This window comes from Schistocerca serialis, chromosome 9, assembly GCF_023864345.2.
Source record: "Schistocerca serialis cubense isolate TAMUIC-IGC-003099 chromosome 9, iqSchSeri2.2, whole genome shotgun sequence".
Lineage (NCBI taxonomy): Eukaryota > Metazoa > Arthropoda > Insecta > Orthoptera > Acrididae > Schistocerca > Schistocerca serialis.
The window spans coordinates 308,282,917-308,305,266 of record NC_064646.1 but is presented as its reverse complement, the minus strand read 5'-3'; the positions used below and the strand labels follow the sequence as shown (position 1 = coordinate 308,305,266).

The following is a 22,350-nucleotide window of genomic DNA, read 5'->3' as shown; positions in this document are numbered from 1 at the left end:
CAAAATCGTGCAGCGGCAACACGTTCGCAATTATGGCCGCCAGTAAAGGCAACATGGCTCAATATTTCTGCAGGGGACTTCCAACGACTTGTTGAGTCCATGACACGTCAGCCTGCTGCACTACGCTGAGCAAATGGAGGTCCGAAACTGTAGTAGGAGATACCCCCATTAGGACTTCAGTGTATTTCACAACCATGTCTCGCAAGAAATCGGTTGGTTTATTTTGAAATTTCTCCAAAAACTTCTGATGTTCATTTCATATTTGATCCAGTCAGAATGTGGCACGCATCGTACACAAGGCTTTCACTCGGCATTATATGCATCTTACGCTCTCGTCTGATGTGCTTAAACTGTCAGCTGTTTCTGATATCTTCAGTGGTTACTGTGAAACAGCTGCAAACATAAATCTTTGTTGCTATCAGCGCCTTATGTATGCCGTATGGTGAATGACCTCTCTGTCGATGGGAGGTTAAACACTGACCTTCCTAACTCTTGCTTGCCGAATTCGATAGGGAGTTTCTTTTCTTTCTCTGCTACAAGAGGAGCAAAATACAGAAAAATCGTCCACGACAGAGGGAACACCGAACCGCGGTAATTCTGCCATTAGTTGCTATAGCAAATACACTTACAAATTTTGAAAGTTCTTATTTGTTAGCCTTTGTTGCATCACCTCCTAACATATGCACGTAGAAGAAAATGACATTGCCAATGGAGATTGTATCATTGACTATTTTCTTCCATCAGTAATCACGAAAGCATTTCAAAATGCAGCTGTCTGTTTCGACCGGTGGATGATTGTCAACAGACTGTTTATGGATAAAAAACAGGAGACAACAATACTCATAAAATACACAAATTCTGCCAAGTAACTTTTCTATGTAATGATAAAAACGAATAAAATCATATAACTAAGCGCACATGCTGAAAGTGGTCGTTGCGTTGTCAACGTAAGAATTGGCAACAGTAGGCAAAGGGCTGGATTTCCAGACTGAGTGCAGTCCTCTTTCTATTCATTCATATATATACTAAATCTGAGCAAAAATTTCCGGGCTCACAACCATTACAGCTGACCTGTACGAGCAAAGTCAAGACAGAAAAAAATCCGTTTCGGCGCTAACAGCGAATTGTAAAATCTCGCTCTTGCTATGCGAGCTGACGGATACCGTCAGACGAGCAGTCCTTAATGGAACTATTCACAGATAATAGGCGACACGGGCAGAATCGGAAAGAAAAATGGATGTTAGGAGGAAAAATAAGGGCAAATAAAAAAATCAATGCCATGTTGAAAATTATGACACAAAAGATTAAAAATGAAAGAAATTACATCAAAACCAGTTAACTGAAAACAATTATAATCAAGAGGCATTTTAATAAATATTTAAAAATGAAAAAAAAAATTATAATCCGACAAGATTCGCACCCACGATCTTTTGCATCTGAAACTGTAAATTTACCACTACGCTACTCAGAAGACTTTTACGTTATAATGTTATATTTATATATCTATAGCCAGTTGCAACGATCATTTGCTGCTTTAGGTTTCACACCATGTCGTATGAAGTTTACCTATTGTAAACCGGTCTCTGTAATGATAATGCCGAATATGTGAAGTCGAATCGCCTCTTGTACGAAGGAATCCAGCAGTGGTGTGCGCGAGATGTGCGTTATTTCGTTGCCATCGTTTTGTGCGTATTATTTTGGTTGTCAATTGAAGACATGAAGTCTGTGTTTATCATGCGTGAAGTAAAGGGACCAGATCCAGGATTGAGGGTGCCGGCACAACAAGAAATAATGCCAGACAAGGAATTGGAAGTGAACTGACCGTTTGTTGAGGCCGTTTGGCAACAGCGAACACTTCGTGCGCGACGTTGAGCGCTCTGATTGGAGGAAGACACCTCCAGTACGTGAAGTGCCTATTATCAAGTAATTTTAATCAGACTATAGTCCACGTTCGAAGTCACTGAGCTCCAGTGCTTGACCCCCGTCCCTTGTCGTATTACATACTTTTCCTCAGGCAGTGTATATTAGTAAGAAGCAGCACTTCGGCAGATTTTTTAGATAAATTTGTTAGAGTAATGATGACCACTGTTGGTTGAAATCGGTAACTGCATTTTGAAATGCATTTATGATCGTTGTCGCAAGAAAATGAAATTACATATGCACGTAGTACTGTACTCTGTTGTTAGTAACTGAACATACTTTTACTCAAGTTTACCCACTCACTTCAAAGCTTCTGAGGCCGCTAACACCAATTCTGAAACTCTTCAAGGCGGCATGTTGCTCGCTGTTTAACAGTTCGCGGCTGTCTGAGACGGCTTAAGCGCTAAGCCACCTTTGCTAGATATATCTTTACATTCGTCTTTCGAGTATGTAGACTATAAAGCCTTGACGAATCCTTTTTTGCCCGCCTATGAAACCAATATAGATATGTACTTCCGAAGCGATGCTTCTGTGGTCGCGGATCGGGGTTGACTTACGCCCCTTATCTTATCACGGTCTGTGTGTCGCAGTGTGGCGTCGGGTGTCAGGAGGTTCGATAATTGCCACAGCTGCAACCGAGGCTGCGAGGGGTTGGGCAGTCTTGTTTCTTCTTGCAAGTGTATTTTAATTGTTCAAAAAAGAGGTTCAAATGGCTCTAAGCACTATGGGACTTAACATCTGAGGTCATCAGTCCCCTAGACTTAGAACTACTTAAACCTAACTAACCTAAGGACATCACACACATCCATGCTCGAGGCAGGATTCGAACCTGCGACCGTAGCAGCAACGCGGTTCCGGACTGAAGAGCCTAGAACCGCTCGGTCACAGCGGCCGGCTTTTAATTTTTCACCTTTGGGTTTTATAACTTACCTGCCTGTGAAGCAGTACACATACGTATTCTATTGTGTAATGGTCACTTGAAACTCTCCAAAACCTCTGGTTTCTTTAAGTTACTGATTTCCCATCTCTTTAATTTTCTACCCTTCTGCAATTTCTTCATTTTAATCTGCACTTAACAACCAACAAATTGCAGAGTCAGTATCTGTAGCTGGAAATGATTTACAGTTTAAAATCTTGTTTCGGTATTTCTGTCTTACCATTATGTAATCTGTTTACAGCGTTCCTGTTTGTTCTATTATTATCTTAAAAGAAATATTAGCGATGATTAAATTGTGCTATGTGCTATGTGCAAAGCTCTACCAGGCGTCTTCTTTCATTCCTTTCCCCTAGTCTATGCGATCCTATTGTTTTCGCCTCTCATCATTTTTCCACTCTCCAATTCCACTCCTTCATCAAAATCAAATTTTCATCTCCTGTACGTATCTGAAAAATTATTTTGTTTCCGAATACATTCTTTCAATCACTTCATCGTCTGCGGTGCTAGTTGGCATATAACCTTGAACAACGGTGCTGGGCGTTGGCTACGATTATGCATTCACTAAGCTGTTCATAGAATCTTATTCGCGTTCCTACACTCCTGGAAATGGAAAAAAGAACACATTGACACCGGTGTGTCAGACCCACCATACTTGCTCCTGACACTGCGAGAGGGCTGTACAAGCAATGATCACACGCACGGCACAGCGGACACACCAGGAACCGCGGTGTTGGCCGTCGAATGGCGCTAGCTGCGCAGCATTTGTGCACCGCCGCCGTCAGTGTCAGCCAGTTTGCCGTGGCATACGGAACTCCATCGCAGTCTTTAACACTGGTAGCATGCCGCGACAGCGTGGACGTGAACCGTATGTGCAGTTGACGGACTTTGAGCGAGGGCGTATAGTGGGCATGCGGGAGGCCGGGTGGATGTACCGCCGAATTGCTCAACACGTGGGGCGTGAGGTCTTCACAGTACATCGATGTTGTCGCCAGTGGTCGGCGGAAGGTGCACGTGCCCGTCGACCTGGGACCGGACCGCAGCGACGCACGGATGCACGCCAAACCCGTAGGATCCTACGCAGTGCCATAGGGGACCGCACCGCCACTTCCCAGCAAATTAGGGACACTGTTGCTCCTGGGGTATCGGCGAGGACCATTCGCAACCGTCTCCATGAAGCTGGGCTACGGTCCCGCACACCGTTAGGCCATCTTCCGCTCACGCCCCAACATCGTGCAGCCCGCCTCCAGTGGTGTCGCTACAGGCGTGAATGGAGGGACGAATGGAGACGTGTCGTCTTCAGCGATGAGAGTCGCTTCTGCCTTGGTGCCAATGATGGTCGTATGCGTGTTTGGCGCCGTGCAGGTGAGCGCCACAATCAGGACTGCATACGACCGAGGCACACAGGGCCAACACCCGGCATCATGGTGTGGGGAGCGATCTCCTACACTGGCCGTACACCACTGGTGATCGTCGAGGGGACACTGAATAGTGCACGGTACATCCAAACCGTCATCGAACCCATCGTTCTACCATTCCTAGACCGGCAAGGGAACTTGCTGTTCCAACAGGACAATGCACGTCCGCATGTATCCCGTGCCACCCAACGTGCTCTAGAAGGTGTAAGTCAACTACCCTGGCCAGCAAGATCTCCGGACCTGGCCCCCATTGAGCATGTTTGGGACTGGATGAAGCGTCGTCTCACGCGGTCTGCACGTCCAGCACGAACGCTGGTCCAACTGAGGCGCCAGGTGGAAATGGCATGGCAAGCCGTTCCACAGGACTACATCCAGCATCTCTACGATCGTCTCCATGGGAGAATAGCAGCCTGCATTGCTGCGAAAGGTGGATATACACTGTACTAGTGCCGACATTGTGCATGCTCTGTTGACTGTGTCTATGTGCCAGTGGTTCTGTCAGTGTGATCATGTGATGTATCTGACCCCAGGAATGTGTCAATAAAGTTTCCCCTTCCTGGGACAATGAATTCACGGTGTTCTTATTTCAATTTCCAGGAGTGTATTTTCTTATTCATTACTAGACTTATTCCTGCATTACCGCTATTTGATTTTGTAACTGTAACCCTTTATTCACCGTAAGTCCTATTCTTACCGCGATCGCACTTCACTGATTCCCACTATATCTAACTTCAACTTCACTAATTCCCATTATATGTAACTTCAACTTACCATTTCCCTTTTTAAATTCTCTAGGCTGCCTACCCAGTTAATGGATACAACCTTCCACGCTCCGACCTGTAGTATGCCTGTTCTGTTTTTCCGCATGACAATATCCTCCGGAATATTTTACCCAAGAGGATGCTGTCATCATTTAACCATGCTGCATGCCCTCGTGATATAACGACTGTAGTTAGATTTGCTTTCAGCCGTTCGCAGTACCATTATAGCAAGGCCATATTGGCTAATGTTAATAGGCCAGATCGGTCAGTCATCCAGACCGTTTCGTTACGGCTATGTGTATCGTTGAGGCACGCAAGCCACCCTACTTCGATAACGTCCATGTTTCATGAAGGGTTTGAAAAGATGTAACTTCGTAATCACACTGTTTTAGAAACGGCAAAATATTCTTTTGATAGGAGAAACGAGATACGTCAATCCGAAAACAAACAATTGTCAGCACGGTCGCATATTCAAATAGCTAGTTTACGTGACTTAAATTTTGAATATTTCCTTAAATAAGAGATTCCACACGAACTACATATTCTGGACAGCAGTTGGTGAAGTATACGCAGAATTTTCGCCCTTCCCCGTGATTCCAAATGGATGACCCTACGTGGCAATCTCTTCTCAGGCCTTTTCGTATTGTTCGTACACCGTAAGTTGCTTTTCCTCCACAAAATCAGTAGTCGAACTTGTGAAATTTGATTTCTTTCCTTTCCCGCCAGAGTATCCCTGCAGAGACGGTCTCCAAAGTCCATCCCAGTTGTTGTCAATCTGTTCATTTATTGGGACTTAACTGTCCGTACTTCTGATCATTGTCATAATGCTTCTACTAACTATTTTGAAGGATTTTTGCTTTTGTTTCCTTTCTGATCTGTTGTTCCCGTAAAATATCATTTAATTCTCCAGCAGTGAACTTTTCAACATTTATTCTTGACTTAATTCCATCTGGTTTATCATCTTTTGTGACTTTTACTCATAGTTTTTTGTACTCTTCAGCATAGCATATGTATCACATAAAGAGCGCAGAGAAAAAAATAGTGTTTATGTTTGAGGTGGTATTATAGCAATTGTGTCCGCAGCTCGTGGTCTTGCGCTAGCGTTCTCGCTTCCAGCGCACGGGGTCCGGGGTTCGATTCCCGGCGAGGTTCGGGGATTTTCCCTGCCTCGAAACGGCTGGGTTGTTGCATCATGATCATCATCATTCATCACCATCCCGCATCGCCGCTACACTCCTCGGAGTATGGGACCTCATCATAATATGGCATTGTATTGCACCTTGCTACGTTTCAAATCTACAATCTGATACTCTGCTAGAACGTTTGGGATTTTACCCTCGTCACTGAGGCGCAAATTAGGCAGGAACTGTACGTCACTACCACCTCAACCACCAACTCTCTTTCTCTTGCAAGCCAAATACTGTGCTTGAAAATCCCATCACCAGGATTCGAACCGGCTGCTTCCGAGTCGAGCGCCAACACAGAGGCAGATATCCAGACTCCCTACTGTAACGCAGTGGGATTTTTGAGGGATTGAAGGAAAGGTCGTGGCTGTTATCTGCCCTCTACTACTAAATGTTTGTGTGCAGATGTCCACTCTTATATTACATCGAGTAGGTGGAGTCGCTCACACACCAGCGGTTGCACCCGTACGTAGCAAAAGGAGTACGCATTCTCCTTTCACTCCGCGAGCGACTGAAACAATGAACTTGCGGTTTTTGTCTAGAGGGCGAGAGAGCGTCACGTGAGTCCCCGGTCACGTGTCCGTGTGTACAGCTGGTGGAACTGTTTCTCGTGGGCCCCGGTGGAACGGCGTGTGACGCAGGCACTCCCCACCAAGACCGCTCACACCTTATCGCGTGGCGCAGTTGGATCGCTTCGCTACACTGACTCAACCTCGTCAGTGGCGAACGGTTGGCAGTATTGCCCAGTTATCAGGTGTTACAGCGCTGCGTCGTGTCTGACCTGGAAATCCTACGGCCGCCGGAAAACAATATCTGTACGTTAATAGGAGAATCCTGCTAGCTGTTACAGTTTTAATCAACCTAGGTGAGTAGTAGATAAAACGACATACTAGTCGTGGCGTAAAGTTTTCTTCAATCCGAAAACTGGCTTGGTGCAGTTTTCACGTCGGTCTGTCTTGTGCAAATCTTGTCACCATTACATAACTGTTGCAGCCTACAAGCATTTGCATCTGCTTGCCGTATAATTGACGCCATGTCTTAAGAACTACGACATTTTTGTTATAATAAATAAACAACACCCTCTGAATCACAACTTAATATTTACCAACAACCTGTTTCAATTTGTACTGCAGATGATCTTCACGTCTAGGTTGCAACAAAAAGGCAATAACAGTAACGATTTTAGTGAAGTGTAGTATTATGAACACTTGTGTCATGTTTAGTAGAAATGACAACAAAATGTTACGAACTCACACATACCTGTTGGGGCAAAGCGCAGATTATCAACGCCGTGTGAAACTAACCTATAAAAACAAGGATGTGGTGGGAGAAAAATTGTCGGATAGGCTCGTGACATGTGCGTAAGCCCTAAATGAGTTCATTAAAACAGTGTAAAACTGTTTCTCTGCATATAATTAAGTAGAAGACCGATAAAAATTCAGACTTAAAAGACACCTTAATGTAGTACATTTCAGCAGGAGTGGTGCGTTACACAGCAGTATATTAAAAAGCAAATGTTATAAACATACTGACAGGACACTGTTCATCGTAAATTTTCGTTGTTGTTTACGTAGTTTTTTAGAAAAAAATTTACAAAGCCAATGCAAAATAACCGAACATAACGTGTGGCTTTTAAAGAATTTACCTTCATTTTAGTGAATAAGAAGTTCCTGTTAAGAAGAAGCAATAAATTGGGGACTAGTTACGAAATAATCATAGAAAAGCCGAAGGAAAAGGAGCCTAGTTACGAAATGCGACTTTTAGCAAATAGCTGATATAAATTAACGAAGGTGTTAAGCGGCAATAGTTTGAGCAGGGAGTGGCCGCTGGAGTGCGCCACCTACCAAAGCAGGCTGCGTGACGGCCGGTGCGGCAGTGTATTTACGCGTGTCACGTGCTGCTGCCCGCGCCGACCGCTGTCCGTCACGGACAGCTAACATGATGGAACACATTCACGTTCGCGGAACGAGGAAGGACATCGAGCATTATATACCAACTGGGGGACATTAAGGTTAACGTTACAGCGAAATTCATTCTGTTTGTTAATATTCTTGTCAGGTGCTTTGGCATGTAGCGCACCCTAGTGGCCACACTCTTCTGAAATTATCTTGGTTAATTTACATCACTTGTTTTCTAAAAACAGCTTCTTTTATTTCGTAGCTTGGCACCATTTTCTTCGGTTTTTCCGCGATTATTTCGCAATTAGTCCCGTTTCTTTCCCCTTCTTAACTGACAGTAAGAGTCCTCTGTGTTTCTATCCCAGATAGCATAGCTTTAAGCCGGTTTCGAACTTGTTTCCAGATGTAAATTTCAAGTATATAAGCTTGATCAAAGCTGGAATATTCAGGCCTGTTAGTTGGATTCAAGCTTGAAACAAACATCAAAGTTGGCAGAGTTCAAGCTGTATTTCAAGCTTGACTTATCAAGTTTGGCTCCAGCTGTATCTACACACGTGGAATACAGCCTGGTATTTACAGCTTGTTTTAAGCTATATAATTATTAATCTGAATTTATTGAACCTAATTAATTAAATAAATATCAGAATGGAAATGGTGTGAAAAAAATTATCAAGACATGTATGTTTAAAAATTTTTATTTTCAAGGTGTTTAAAATTGTTTTATTTTAAAATTTAATTATTCTGAAGCCCCTCCGGCCCCAGCACACAGACCAGAGCAAATATCGCTGACTTCTGCCGGAATAATGATCCTGTAACTGGTAAAAGAAAATGTTACCCGTACCTAAACATAAAAAATGTAAAAAGTTGAAACTGATCAACCTAAATATGATTTATGCCCCAGATTAGCAAAATAACTTCAAACTCACTGTTGAACAACTTGTAATATGTATTCTTAGCTGGTAATCCATTTCACTTTCATCCAGGCTCAATTTTTCTATGTAAAAGAATATGCTATTTCTTTACGTTTCGTAATAATATTTAACATTTGTAATATTAACGTACCACTAGAGAAAAATGCACCAACGTACCTGTAATACACTATATATATCCTCTTCAGACCTGGTGTAGCAGTAAGGCAGGAGACGCCATACACTTACCAAACTATTTTCCAGTATAAAACAAACTTCACAACAGTCAACAATCATTAACGCGCGTCACAAAGGTGAAATGGCCGTAAACCTAGCAGAGTCAGTGCAAGGCTTATAAACGCTTGTGGCGCTTCCCGTGGACGTCTATGGAAGCTATGCTGCGTGCGCATCTGCTGTACAGCCTTCCAGGGAAATTACAGTTTATTTCAAGCTGGGGAAAATTATTTTAATTCAAGCTAAATTTGTACAGCTTGATGTAAACTGTGTAACAGGTTGATTTTTCAATCTTGAATTTTCAACTGAACCTAAACTCAATATCCACCTTGAAATAAGCTTGAGTGCTATCTGGGATTCTAATTCAACAAAATGAAGGCAAATTCGTAGTTTTAAGTATGTTCCGTGATTTTACAGTGCATTTTAAAATATGTAAACAAGAACAAAAATGTACGATACACGTTGTGCTGTCAGTGTGCTTGTAACATTGCTTTTTTATTTTATTGTGTAACCCATCATTCATCCTGAACTTTACTTCATTAACGTGTCCTTTAAGTCTGATTTTTTTAATTTCCTATTTAAATATATGTAGAGAAGTAGTTTTACACTGTTTTAATGTCTCCATCTAGGGCTAACGAACGTGTCTCGTGACTATCCGAAAATTTTCTCCCTACCACGGGCTTGTTTTTTATGTTAATTTCACATAATGTTGACAAACTGCACTTCGCGGCGCCAGGTAATGAGTGAACTCATAAAATTTTGTTGTGGTTTCTACTATCCGTGAGACAAGTGTTCGTAATATCACACTTGTGTACAATGATTATAGTTATTGCCTTTATTGTACCAAACTAGACCTGAAGACTATACGCAACGCAGATTGAACCCAGTTTTTGGCAAATAAAAAGTTGTGATCCGGACAATGTTTGTTTTTTATCTGCTTACTTTATTCATCTCTTGGTCATCCTCTACAATTTTCAACCTTCACATACATTTTCTTCCATTATCAAATGGATAATTATTCCTGCAGAAGACAATCTGTCATTTCGTATGAATACCTGGAAGCAGCAGTGAAAGGTGGTTGCGGGGTCTGGATGTGAACTGAAACGATGTGCTCAGTTGTAAAGTGAAACACACAGATTCTTTGCTAGCAAAAACTTCAGTTTAACTGCTTAAGGAACTGCTCACACAACATTTGTATGTTCCAAGATGGAAAAGTGTTGACACACACACACACACACACACACACACACACACATATGTGTGTATGTATATATATATATATATATATATATATATATATATATATATATATATATATGCGCACGCGCACGTGCAAACGTTTGAATAAAGGTACCTTACAAGGTTGCTACATAGAGGGTACCTTATAAATAACTCCGTCCGAACAGGTTTCGGAAGGCGTCATTGGATGCGGATGTGGAGGGGCGTGTGGTCAGCTCACCGCTCTCCCTGGCGTTGGTGGGTTTTCGTACTTCTCAATCAAGTAGCTTCTCAGTTTGCATCACAACAGCGCTCAGCAGACGGGAAAGGATGCTATATCTAGCGAAAATCTACTTATAAAATACGAAAAATCAGTTTTTAGGACACAGTCTATAAATATCCTTCAGCCTCATGCAAAACCTACGAATATGAAGGTAGGCCATTAACAGCTCACTTATGGACAGTCGCGTATACACTTTCCATGTGTCGTCCATAAATGACACCGTCAGGAAGAAACGTTTGAACGATAAAAAGCACCCTTTACTAACGATGGAGTTGCTAGTCTCCCATCGGGCGCCTCCCCAGGTGGCGGATAGGGGAATGCCCACCAGATATGGAGGGTACTGGGGAAATAAAATACCCGGGGTGGACCAAAACTAGCAACTACTGCCTTGTAGTTTAGGTTTTGGATTACCAAAGGCTAAAGGAAGAAAACCTTGAGCAAAAATTACCTGGTCCTCCAGGTTGGGGGTTAATGCGATGGGCCAACTCCCCATTCATTGGAAAAACCTCACTGGTTAAAAAGCCTATAAGATTACAGCAGGACGGATATAATAGGAGACGAAAAAGGCTAAGAAAACGGACTGTCCTAATTGGTGTATGGAATATACAAGGTTTACAAAATAAAGTAGGAGAAGTGATTAAAGAAATGGAGGCTAGAAATCAAGATATTATTATACTCCCAGAAACTAAGAAAAAAGGACGAGGTATTGAACGAATAGGATCATATACACATTTCTATAGTGGTGTCCCAAAAACTCATATAGCAAAACGGGGGATATCGATATTGATGAAAAACAAATTCCAAAGAATGGTCACAAACTGGGAACCTATTGATGAAAATCTGATTAAAATTAATATTGATATTCATGGACACAAAATTGCTATTATAGGAGTATATGGAATAAGCGAAGATGAACCAATTTGTAAAAAGGATGATTTCTATAATAATTTAAATGGAATCATAGAGGATATCGGGAAAACCAGGGAGATTATTATTGCAGGGGATTTTAACAGTAGAACTGGAAGTAAAATTGGAAATAAAATTATAGGACCATTTGGAGAAAATGTTATAAATGATAATGGTAATAGACTTATTGATATCTGTGAACAAAATTCATTGAAAATATTAAATGGCTTTTATCAACATAAAGAAATACATAAATGCACATGGCATAAAGATACATTGAATCAAAAATCAATAATAGACTATATTATAATGAAACAGCAAACGAGGATAAAAATACATGACATAAGAGTATATAGAGGGGTAACTCTTAGCGATCATTATTTGGTAAATTCCAAATTTTTATTCCCCTTCAGAGGAAAAAGCACTGAAGAAAATCGAAATTGTCCTATAGAAAATATACAAACAGAAATCAAAATTCCTAAATATAATTTGAATAGTTTTGAAAATGAAAGCACGATATTTTTATATCAAAAGAGATTAGATGAAAAACTGGTAGAAACAGAGTTTGATAATACAGAAGATCAATATCATTATATTGTAAATAAACTACATGAAGCCGCCAAGGAAGCTTTAGGAGAAACAGAAGAAACACGTACAAACCATCCATTATACTACTGGAATGAAGAAATTAAAAAGGAAGTGAAATTAAAGAAAGAAAAATATTTAAAATGGTTAAATACCAGAAATCTTCAAGATAAAATAGAGCTTAATGCACAACAAGCGAAAATCCGGAAAAAGGTTGCAGAAGCAAAAAACAAAGTTTGGGAACAGTCATGTCAAAAAATTGAATCCTATATTGGTGGTAAAAGAAACACAGAAGCATGGAAAACTATAAAAAATTTAAGAAGGAATTCCAAAGAAACAACACATATTAAATATATTACTCATGACTCTTGGGAAAAATATTTTAAAAGTTTATTAACAGAAAACAGGGAAGAATACTTGGGAAACCCTGAATATAATGAAATGATAGATCTACAAGCAGAGAATTACATCCGTTTGGAAATAGAGACAGTTAAAACTGCAATACAATCTTTAAAGAATGGAAGGGCTACAGGCATTGGAGGTATTCCTGCAGAATTATTAAAATTAGGAACAAAGAAATTAATGGAATTGTTAAGAAACCTTTTCGAAAGATGTTTAAATGGGGAAGATGTCCCAAATGATTTGAAATTAGGATATATTTCAGTGATACATAAAAAAGGAGCGAAAGATGAGTGTAAAAATTATAGGGGAATAACAGTGACCAATACCTTCAGTAGATTATATGGAAGAATTATTAAATACTTGTTAGAACAAGAATACAAAGAAAAGGAGGCTGAAGAACAAGCAGGTTTTGGAGCTGGAAGATCAACAATTGATCATATCTTTTGCCGACAACAAATTATTGAAAAAAAAAAATGGTTCGGGCACAACCTATACATTTAGTATTCATAGATATAGAAAAAGCCTATGATAGTGTGCCTTTATCCAGCTTTTGGAAAGCTTTAATATCAATAGGAATAAATCCAAGAATAATTAAAGCAATTCAAAATTTATATAAAAATTCTATTTCAAAAATAAAAATTGGTAAATATCTATCACATGGATTCCAAGTCACAAAAGGATTACGTCAAGGATGTAGCATCTCACCTACATTGTATAAAATATATACAGAAGTAACTTTACAGAATTGGAAGAAAAAATGTCACGCTATGGGAATACCAATAAATGATAGAACAATATACTCGTTACAATTTGCAGATGACCAACTGATTATAGCCCAAGACTATGAGGACATATAGTATATGACCAGAAAATTGATTCAAGAATATAAAAAATCAGGTCTAAATGTAAACATGAATAAAACAAAGTACATGGTTCCAGAATGAGATTTTCACTCTGCAGCGGAGTGTGCGCTGATATGAAACTTCCTGGCAGATTAAAACTGTGTGCCCGACCGAGACTCGAACTCGGGACCTTTGCCTTTCGCGGGCAAGTGCTCTACCAACTGAGCTACCGAAGCACGACTCACGTCCGGTACTTCCTTAATCTGCCAGGAAGTTTCATATCAGCGCACACTCCGCTGCAGAGTGAAAATCTCATTCTGGAAACATCCCCCAGGCTGTGGCTAAGCCATGTCTCCGCAATATCCTTTCTTTCAGGAGTGCTAGTTCTGCAAGGTTCGCAGGAGAGCTTCTGTAAAGTTTGGAAGGTAGGAGACGAGGTACTGGCAGAAGTAAAGCTGTGAGTACTGGACGTGAGTCGTGCTTCGGTAGCTCAGTTGGTAGAGCACTTGCCCGCGAAAGGCAAAGGTCCCGAGTTCGAGTCTTGGTCGGGCACACAGTTTTAATCTGCCAGGAAGTTTCAAAGTACATGGTAATTGGTGGAGTGAATGGAGACTTAATATTAGAAGAAGGGATGGGAACAATAACAGCTACTGAGGAATATAAATATTTAGGTGTAAAAATTACAAATGATGGGAAACAGGACAAAGAAATTAGATCAAGAATAAATTCTGGAAAGACGACAATCTCTTTATTGAATGGAATTCTCTGGGACAAACACATAACAACTGATAACAAAATAAGGATTTTTAAAACAATAGTTAGGAGCATTATTACATATGGTTCAGAAGTGTGGACAACAAAATGGCAACTGAAATCAAAATTATTAGCCACAGAAATGGATTTCTGGAGACGTTCAGCAAGAATATCAAGACGAGAAAAAATAAGAAATGAATTAATCAGAGACAAGATGAAATGTAAAAATTCAATTATTGATTTCATCAAGCACAAACAACTTAAATGGTATGGACACATCAGATGAATGGAACAGAAAGGCTACCAAAATGCATAATCGACTGGGTACCAATTGGAAGAAGAAAAAGGGGACGACCACCTGATACATGGATACGGGGAGTTCGGTCAGCAATGAGGAAGAACAACATTCCTGAAGATTTATGGACAAATAGAGAAGAGTGGAGAACAATAATTAGTGACTTACTGTAATCTAGAATAGGTGCTGGAAAAATGTACTCACATTGTAAATCCAGAATAATAATAATACTAACGATTTGCAGATTATGCAAAAACATGCAGAAAGAGCTACATAGTGTTGATTGATTCGCAGTACGTAATATAGCCGAGTCCAAGACACTGGTGAGTCACACAACTCTCACGGTCTCCTGTAAATTCGCTACCGCAGCGCCGCCAAGCGGCTGACACAGTAAAACAGCTGCGAAACGTCTGTGTATACGAAGTGGAGAAGCACATTCAAAATACAAGAGGGGTCGTATTTCGGAGTTTATTCTAGCGCTATAAATTGTAACTGCTGTACTTGGATTTGCCATGTGTGAAGCGCTGTTATTATTTATTAAGAACGAAAATTGGCACAATACGATTAATTGATGATGCATATCCGTATATTTTGCTTATTTTTTTCGTAGTTCCACACAACTTCTTGCTGTTTTCTCGATTGATCTGTGTTCAGTTTTTCAAGGCCTATCCACTGTGCCAACTTATAACTAAATCTGAGGGGGCTGTGATGGGGATGTTCCCTTGTAAGTAATTCCGAGTTGCGAGTAATCTTTTTCTCTTTTTCTTAATATACCGTACGTATAAATCAGATGCAACTGTAGTTCCTCCGTTTTAAAATATCGGAGCCAGGAAGGGAAGCCCGTGCTAATTTGTTGACATGCTGTGAGAGCATGGCGGGTGCTATCGGCGCAGCCATTGGCTCATTTGCAGGCGGGCTCTCCCCACCCGTCGCTTCGGGTTTTCCACTGGCGCGTCACGTCTCACGGTGGCAGAACGTCGTTTATCAGCAGACGTACGTCACTGGTGATCAGTGTCGTTTTCCTTGCTTTAAAAAAACACGAGCAGGAAAATGTGGCTATCTTCAGATGGTCTCAGGATCTACGCTGCGTCCGGAGCGTGTAGAAACTTCCGCGCTGTGCTGAGGATGTTTCGATCGACTTCTTGATACTTCCCGATAAACGTACTCTTCCCGTGGAAATTCACAGTACGCTGTAGAAGCCGTGTCACCTGCCCCACAATAATCGAATTACGTGGCAATCGTAAGCTACAAAAGAAAAATTCGAACTGCAAATATTAAAGTCCCAAAAGTTATATGAGCTTCAACGAACATTTCCGTGGTGGTTGCCGCCGAGAGGCTGAGAATTTGAACGCATATCTTGAGTTCAGCAAACGGAGACATCGCCAGCGGTCTCGACTTTGATCCCAGGTTGATAAGTAACCAAAAATAAAAAAAATAGTAAAAAAAATGTTTGAAATGGCTCTGAGCACTATGGGACTTAACATCTGTGGTCATCAGTCCCCTAGAACTTAGAACTACTTAAACCTAACTAACCTAAGGACGTCACACACATCCATACCCGAGGAAGGATTCGAACCTGCGACCGTAGCAGTCGCGCAGTTCCGGACTGAGCGCATAGAACCGCTCGGCCACACCGGCCGGCTATACTAACAGGCGTAGTCCACTATGTGAAGCAGTTACGACCGTGCAGAAAACATTAGGTAGTGAATTACGTGACATATTTGCGGAAAGACTGATAGAGAGAAAAGAAACTAACACACTGAAGAGTGTACGTATTAAGGTATATATGATAGATTCTTGTTTCTTGTGTGTGTCAAAGGGACAAGACACACCTTGGTTTAGATTCCGGTTTGAAATATAATCTCTCAACAACTGACTAGGTGAGCATGTTCTTAAATCGGAGGACATACCAGTTTGAATATGGCCTTGCCTAGTAAAGCACTGCAGTTCGATTCCCTGTCAGTCCTACGACTTTCAACTGTCACTTATCATTTGTTTCATCTCTTGAAATGCTTATTGGTGTGAGAAATGTCGACGTAAACCATCGTTAGGAGTCCATTCTGAAATGTACTTTCGCCAGTAACTGGCTTGGCAAGTTAGTTTGAAGGTCGGAGGAAGGCGAGGGCATACCACATCTAGTAGGACGCTGGCTTGTGAAACAGTGTGGTGTTCTAAACAACTTTTAGATGGGTGACAGCTTTACGTTTACCATATTCTGTAATTTCACACATTATCATGAACTTGTTCAATGATAAAGCCTATTTCATAGCAAAGCTTAATAAAGATTCTTGTTTCTTGTGTGTGTCAAAGGGACAAGACACACCTTGGTTTAGATTCCGGTTTGAAATATAATCTCTCGACAACTGACTAGGTGAGCATGTTCTTAAATCGGAGGACATACCAGTTTGAATATGGCCTTGCCTAGTAAAGCACTCTTCTGCTCAGATTAACCTTCTTGGTGATATAAGGGACGATCAAAAAAGTTCCCACGTGAGGACGTTGCTGCAGCGTAATGTGCAACGTAGCGTGACTACGATGCAAGTATAGAAGCACCGACTTGTAATCAAAGGACTGGTGTGGCATTCGTATCTTTCCAACGTGCATACGGTAAATGCGGAAACATGAACGATGTCGAGATTACTACCAAAAGCGTCCAAACAGGAACAACACGCTGTCATTCTTTTCTTAGCTACCAGTAGACATCCATTGGAGAATGAAAAATGTGCGTGCGGTAGCTTGTCTGTCGAAAACCAACTGCGACAAGAGGTGCTACTGTTTCATCGTAACGCGCGTTCCGATATCGCAAGTGCCGTTACGCAGGAGTTACGCCAAGCCAAGTTGGAGACACTTGAGCACCTATGGTCCCGATCTCTCCCTATGCGATTATCACGCCTTCTATCCCTTAAAAAAGGTTTGAGGAGTCGGCGATACCCGTTAGACGAGGGTGCGGACTTCTCACACAGCACAAGACGATGTGCATCGGTGGGATGATGGCCTCACTGCTCAGTGCAACTTTGCCAGACTGACGTACCAATTCTGGACACTACGGCCTTCGAACGGAAACTTTTTGGTCGCCCCTTGTACTTTACTTTTCGATATAATCAAATGGCTCTAAGCACTATGGGACTTAACTTCTTTGGTCATCAGTCCCCTAGAACATAGAACTACTTAGACCTAACTAACCTAAGGACATCACACACATCCATGCCCGAAGCAGGATTCGAACCTGCGACCGTAGCGGTTGCGCGGTTCCAGACTGTAGCGCCTAGAACCGCATGGCCACTGCGGCCGGCTCGATATAATCCTCTGGCGATTATGCATCGTGAAGATTCTGTTTGTTAAATTTAGTTGTTGTGAGAACTCTTCCTTTACTAATTAAGCGTCGTACACTTCAGGAAAATGTTATTTTTTAAAAATATCTAACCTCAGTGCAGAAGAATTAAGAACACAAGTATGTAGGTAATGATTTTTGAAGTGCCTGGTCATTCTCACGTTCAGACCTAGAACAACTTGCGCCAGTAACTTGAGGAAAAAGCTATTGTTCTTTCAAGTAAGGTTACTTAAAGAAAACGTTCCAGCCCCATGTTGTATGTTGTATTTTAAATGGGGACGTAGAAACGACGGATGGGCTCCGTCCCCGCCGCAGCCGCAGTGGTCCACAACCCCACGACGACTGCTGCGGTCCACTTCACCCCTCCGCCGCCCCACACCGAACCCAGGGTTATTGTGCGGTTCGGCCCCCAGTGGATCCCCCCAGGGAACGTCTCGCACAAGACGAGTGTAACCCCTATGTTTGCGTGGTAGAGTAATGGTGGTGTACGCGTACGTGGAGAACTTGTTTGGGCAGCAATCGCTGACATAATGTAGCTGAGGCAGAATAAGGGGAACCAGCCCGCTTTCGCCGAGGCAGATGGAAAACCTCCTAAAAACCATCCACAGACAGGCCGGATCGCCGGGCGGATTCGTGCCGGGGACCAGGCGCTCCTTCCCACTCCGGTAAGCCGTGCGTTAGACCGCTAGGCTAACCGGGCGGGCTTTCGAGCCCCATACTAAAATAGTAACTAGAGCTCAGCCCTTTCTCTGCGCCTCTTTTATGTTCCACAACTTCTAATAACATACATTGATTCACCTCAAGATTATCACCTAGCTCTGTGGATTGTGTAAAAAACGTTTCCTGTCGTATTTACTGTTTCTGACCTGACAGTTAAAAGTTGTAAGATGTGCATAATGTACTGCCAGGAAATCATTCGGGTACCATCTGCTGTTTCTATCGCTTGTACAGTTGATATGACTTCAGTGTACAAAGAGGGGTCTCACGCATATGATTCTGGCAAGTGCAAGAATTATTAGTCTGTAGGCTAGCAACGCAAGCATGTTCAGCTGTTATCTCACAGTTGACACTCGTAAATGCCGCTCCTTAAGTAAAAAGCGTTGTCACGACTGATATAATCATCGTGCGGCATCTTTAATGACCGAATTCCTGAAAAATGGGAGCCGCGGCTTCACCTTTTACAGAAATGGTACAGAATCGATTGTGTTACAGCTTTATCAATCGCGGCAGAACAAAGATTTCAGTTACATAAGGCGAGAAACACAAATTTTGTTACTCATCCAGAAATTTTAAAAACTGTTCTAAGATCAGAAATGCTTATCTGAAACTCTCCCTTTTCCCTTCTTTTTATGCGAGAGATGAAAAAAAAAACGAACATCGTTCGGCTGTGAGTATTGCGTATCGTTAATAGCGCTTTTTTGACAAGCGATGCCTGATGCTTATATTGCAATTATTACATTAATTATGTCCCATGGAGGTGCATTTCAGGGATGTAGAAATTAGTGAAATACATACATATAACTGAAGTGCAATAGAACAGAAGGGAAATTTTGTAATATTACGGTATTACAGCGCTAACACGAATTATTTTATGAGGGAAAACATTTGTTTGGACAATCAACCCTTGAGAGACTACTGCTCCCTCCGTCTTATATCCCTCAAAGAGATCGTAAGACAGGGAGGGATATGTAGGATATAATAGTATGACACTATTGTCAGGAGTCTCCTGGTGGGGTTTTTCGGTAGCCTAATGCAAGTATTTTTATTTGACGCCTCTTAGGCGACTTGCGCGCCAGTGACAATGAAATGATGATGAGAGCAACACAACACATGGATAAAAATTTCCAAACCGGCCGGGAATGGAACCAGGATCACCAGCTTTAGAGGCAGAAAAGCTAAGTCCCCTCCGCCCCCAAGTATCATGAGTTTTGACCACGGTAAGGAGGATTAGGGCGCGTACACAAGGATACAAAGAGTCATTTTTCTTCTCATTCAATAAGTGAACGTCGTAAGACAGAAAAACTCTAATACTGGTACGAGATACCCGCCTCCGTACATAGAACAGTGGCTTGCAGAGTACAGTAGTAACATTAATTCTGGCCACTTTGTTTAGATTCATTGAATATTGAATTCGTGTGTTAGTTTAGTTGAAATATGCAACGTAATTCTCTACAGATTTACAGAAAATTATTAGAGAATTAAAGTTCAAATATAAAAAATTTAAACTCAAACAAAATACTCATCACCCAAAAATTTCAGAAAGTTACAAATTACTTGACACAGAAGTTATGCCTATATTTCTTCGTATTTTGCGGGATATCCTTTTAATTTAATCACTGCCTCGACTCTACACGGCGTCGAGTCCACCAATCTGAAAGGTTTGCTGATGGTTGTTACGGATAGAGGGCAGCCATTTCAGCACTAAGATTTCGTCTTGGTACTTATTTTGCGGTAGTGTTGCCCTGTAACAATGCCAGATATCCAATGCCATGACCTTGCCGTGCAGTCCCACACCGTGACACTGATGGGATGCTTCATAGTGGCTGTGGTGTACTGAAGCAATAAGTCTTCGCCTGATCGACGACGAACGAACAATAACTCCATCACTTCCAAAGAGCTTTTAGTCTCGTCACACCAAATGATTTTAGCTCTGTCTGCTTGCGTCCATTCCTTGTGTGCTAGTGCCCATTGCATACATTTCCCTCTGCATTTTGTTCAGATTAGGCTTCTTCCTTGGAGTCCACCCTCGCAAATCATTTTCGTATAGTTTCTGTCTGACGGTTTGACGAGAGACTTCAGTTCTGAAGTCTTCAGTGTGGCATTTATCTCTTTTGCGGTACGCAGACGATTTTGCAGAGAAAGACGGCAGATACCACGATAGTCTTGGTTAGTCAATATCGGTTTTAGGTCGGGTCTTGGAGCAATCTTGATTGACACAGTTTCTTTATACCAATTGCAAATTTTCCTCAACCCGGCCCTAAAGCGCCTCCACGAAACCATTTTCCTGTTTTTGTATACCTATAACTTCTTCGCGGAGTGTTACTGCCTTGCCGCCCGTGGTGGCCACGCGGTTCTAGGCGCTGCAGTCCGGAACCGCGCGACTGCTACGGTCGCAGGTTCGAATCCTGCCTCGGGCATGGATGTGTGTGATGTCCTTAGGTTAGTTAGGTTTAAGTAGTTCTAAGTTCTAGGGGACTGATGACCTCAGATGTTGAGTCCCATAGTGCTCAGAGCCATTTGAACCATTTGTTACTGCCTTAGTCCATTTGCTTGGTGACCAAACATTACGTTTCGGTACAGGAGACATCGTTTTGAATCCGTCATCCGTCTCAGCTCACACTAAAGAAGGCTTACACATCAACAACTGTGTATTGCTACTACTGGAGTTACAACAATGATCAGAACGCTTTTTCTCTCTGGATGAAGCAATAATACTGTCATACGTTTCCATTGATTTGTTGGAACACAACAAATTATAAACAGGTATACAAGCAGGTAAAACAGTGAAGTTTTTTAATCGTTGTCAGTTAAGTCTATTTATTTTTTTAATAAGATACATAACGTCACATTCTCTAAAAGTGATATATATTCAGTAGGACATACCGTAAACAAAAAAAAGCATAATTTAATATACCGAAACTTACTAACATCTCGTGATGCGAAAACGAAAACTTCTACGAAGTGTCCAGAATTAATGCCACTACTGTATATGGATGAAAGTAGACGTAAAAGAGATGATGATAAAGTACTAAATTTTAAAAAATGCGGAAGAATAAAATTCGCAGTAATGTTGATTTCATAAACAGAAGCGGTTACGGCACTAGTCGGCAGATAAATGGGTCTCAAGCGGATCTTCCCTGCTGCGAAAAGGCCTCGAGTTATGAAGCAAACAAGCGTGGAGAGCTCGAGAGGGCCCGGAAGGTCGCATATTTCATGGTCTGTGGAGAGTCTGTATCGGTCGCAACTGGGCGTGGCTTACGACGACCACGCCCTAATTTAGATAATGCTTCTCCCTCTCAGAGTATGTATGTGTTGTAATGGCAGGCACTACCGTGTTATACATTGATATTAGCTTCAGTTGGGCGAGGAAGTGCGCGTAAAGTTTCTTCAGGTATGTTATACACTATTCGCCATTAAAATTGCTATACCAAGAAGAAATGCAGATGATGAACGGGTATTCATTGGACAAATATATTATACTAGATCTGACATGTGCTTACATTTTCACGCAATTTGGGTGCATAGATCCTGAGAAATCTGTACCCAGAACAACCACCTCTGGCCGTAATAACAGCCTTGATACGCCTGGGCATTGAGGCAAACAGAGCTTGGATGGCGTGTACAGGTACAGCTGCACATGCTGCTTCAACGCGATACTACAGTTCATCAAGAGTAGCCTAGCGTATTGTGACGAACCAGTTGCTCGGCCACCATTGATCAGACGTTTTCAATTGTTGAGAGATCTGGAGAATGTGCTG

General features: G+C 41.7%; 1 protein-coding gene across 6 annotated transcripts in view; it reads left to right on the top strand.

Moving 5' to 3' along the window:
- Positions 1-22,350, top strand: part of LOC126418892 (uncharacterized) — a 277,815-nt gene that overhangs the window by 113,835 nt on the left and 141,630 nt on the right. Inside the window, exon 1 of one of the 6 annotated variants that reach the window (XM_050085906.1) lies at positions 6,962-7,082. The exons of the other annotated variants lie outside the window; for them this stretch is intronic. The gene's annotated coding sequence lies outside the window, so the exon portion shown is untranslated. Of the gene's footprint in view, positions 1-6,961; positions 7,083-22,350 lie in introns of those variants that run through there. 6 annotated transcript variants of the gene reach the window in all.